We start from the raw sequence: 3,273 nt of genomic DNA on the forward strand, positions 1-3,273 counted from the left end.
TACACTTGTGTAATAAAGATTTGTAATCATGTGGTCTTTGGAAATAAAAGTTGTGTTTTGTTATGATTCATATTTTGAAGTGGTAAAAGGAAGGAATTTATATGCAATCGATATATATTAATAAATAAATGAAACTTGAACAATAAGAACTTAAAGCTGATTGTGTAAAGCTTACCCATGATCCACCAAAAATATCAATTTTAGAAATTAGCTTAACAGTAATGCACCAGAATTATGATTTCTATGATAATTCGTTTTTGTTTGAAATTGATTTTTTATTACTCTCTTACAAGAGAGCTTGTGAAAAAATAAATGGGTTAAAATCATTAATGTGCTCCTCTCCACGGAAATCTTTAGTAAAAGGCGAAAGATTTGTACGACAATTGAAGAGAAGCCTGAGTAAAGAAACTTTGATATTTCAAAATAAATATATAAAACTAAAAACTAACTGAATGAGAATTATTAAAGAGCATTTTTAAGATAAAGAAACTATAATATGTTTGAAAGAGCTGGAAATGCTCAGAGTAAATAAGGGAGGAAAATGTTTTTAAATAATGTCTATACAAATGTGTATTAAAAAACGCATACTGAGTTATCACAGAGGGCAATACACGACTGATTTTTTGGAATTTCAATACAGAAATTCCAATAAATTATGTGTGATCTTACCGTATGAAAACGAAAAATATGGAAAACGTATGGATATTAGGGGCATCATTATATCGACTTTGAATTAACTTATCAGGACACTTTACCATTAACCTTCGCTTTACCAAAGGTTTTTTATGTACGTGGTTTACCAATACCCACCCGGGTGATACTGCACTTCTATACATATATCCGATGAACAAAATTTTAAAAAATCGAAAAAACCTTATAAAAAGTTCAAAATGTTTTTATTAAATAATATAGAACTATAGAAAATTTGTTCATTGAGTCTAAATTTTATTCAAATCGAAACAAAATGAAAAAAATTATTAAGCTAACAAAAACCGAGTGGTCACCCGGGTGGGTATTGTTAAAGCGAAGGTTAAGTATATGAGGAAAATGCTCGCGAATCGCCTAAATCATCTAAGAGAGAAAAATAAAATATTGTTCTGATATATGGGCAATGCCATAAATTCACATTTTAATGTTTTCTCCTATTCAAATCATCTTGAAGAAAAGTTTCAAGGATTTTTGTTTTTTCAGTGGACAACAAATTTAGAGGAGAGCCAGGTAAAGTTTAAAACGTATATGGGCACATATACTATTATATTAAAATCCATGAAACAGACCTTTATTGTTCAATATTTCTTAAGTGTTTGTGATTTTGACAAAATATCTAAGACAGTGTTTTTTCTTTGAAAAAATCATTACTTTTGTATCAAATGAGATAATCAAAAAATGTTAACGGCATATGATAGATAATTGATCAGCCTATGAAAAGGGTCTTGCGCATTTTAAGTGCCTACTTATGGGTTAGCAAAGCTGAAATTTGTTGAGAAATTAATTTTATGGGAAGTAAAATAAAATATTTTTTAAAATTTCAGATTTTTTATGTTTCTTTTTAAAAGCTATTATGATTTAAAATAATTCTAGAAACGATTTTTTTTTTAATTTTTTGTAAATAAAAGATTTAAATTTGTTTTGATTTTTTTGGTAAAATATTGCTCACAATCCATAAAATTAGGTAAATCTAATGGGTTTTCACGGTTAACACATTTTTTCATTAGTAAAGGAATAATTAAATAAATTATTTTGAAAATATGTATGGCAAATTTAGAAATTTATAGTTTTATTTTCCCTCAAAATTGAGAAATATTGAAAAAATGGATATTTGGTAATTATCGATTTACTTGGACAAAGCAAACAGTACAATTTTTCTTTTATTCTTTTCTCAATAAATACACGCACATAAAAAATATAGTTATGCATGTTTACTGTAGCGTATGCGGAATGAAATTGCAACAAAAATTTGACACTGGCCAAAAGAAAAAGTATATCAGCTATTAGTGTTTTAGGACTTATTTTGAATTACGTTATGTTTTGCCTTAATACTTTAAAACCCCATTTGAAAATCTGGCTTCTAGTTATCTCAAAATGTTAACAAAAAAATAACTACCTTGAAAAACATTTGTAATTTTTTTCATACTTTATCAATTATCATCAGTAACAATTTGTTATATTTTACATCAAGTGGCAGAGAAGTGAACTTTTTTTGGAAGTAAAAGAACATAATCTTTTTTCTAAAAAATATATATGGATCTTAATCCATCAGATGTAAATTAGAAGTTCTGACTTTTCTGGAATTTGATTTGAACATCAATTCTAATTAATATATTATGAAATGTGTACACAAAATTAATCATTTCATAAAAAGAAACATCAGAGATTATTTTTTTAAAAAGAAAGTACTTCTTAACTGTTTCATCATCCAACTGTCACGCCCAGATGATTATGGTGTTTTCAACACCCTTGAAATTCCAGACTTTCTAAAGTGAAAAAATTTCCATATTTTTTAAATTAAAAATAATTTGAGAGTTTTTTTTAAATAGAAGAGTTTTTGTAAATTATATAAAATAAAAATCGAGAAAAATAAGACCATGAAACTCAAATAGGAGCTCAGAAAAGAGCAAACATCGGTATTTTCAACACCTGTATATAAATTTCTTCATAACTGCCACAAAAGTACATGAATATAATAAATTTGTTGCTTACATTAAATCAATACACTGGGCTATTTGATAAAGGTTTTATAAATTATTTGTTTTTACGTTGGAAACAAATATAACGATTTCTTTTTTGTTGCAATTTCATTCCGTATACGTTATCCATTTCAACATTGTTACATGTTTTTTAAAAATATTATAGTTACAGTAACTATTCACATGATTGTGATAACCATAATATGGTTAATTTACAATTATCATGATTGTATAAATCATATATATGGTTACAGTAAACAAGTGTATGTTTGTGACAACCATTTATATGATGAAGGAATTTCCATATTATATTGCTCTCGGCTTATGGATATCATAATCTGAGAACAACATATTATGATAAAATTATTCATCATAAATATGTTTGTCACTAACATATATTTGTTAACTGTAACCATGTATATGGTTGATACAATTATGTGAATAGTAAATTAATCATATTATGGTTACAACAATCATGTAAATTGTTACTGTAACTATAATATTGTTAAAAACTTTTAACAATGTTGAAATGATTACAGTAAACATGCACAACTATATTTTGTTTCTGCGTGTAGATCTGTCAATA

The 3,273-nt window shown here is 26.3% G+C and overlaps 1 non-coding gene across 1 annotated transcript; it reads right to left on the reverse strand.

The window, feature by feature from the left end:
- Positions 1–286: 286 nt before the first annotated feature.
- On the reverse strand, positions 287–403 carry LOC135952768 (U5 spliceosomal RNA). The gene has a single exon (XR_010576130.1). It is a non-coding gene; the product is annotated as a U5 spliceosomal RNA (small nuclear RNA).
- Between the last annotated feature and the right edge of the window lie 2,870 nt (positions 404–3,273).

Source organism: Calliphora vicina, chromosome 2 (assembly GCF_958450345.1).
Source record: "Calliphora vicina chromosome 2, idCalVici1.1, whole genome shotgun sequence".
In the NCBI taxonomy this organism is placed as follows: Eukaryota; Metazoa; Arthropoda; class Insecta; order Diptera; family Calliphoridae; genus Calliphora; species Calliphora vicina.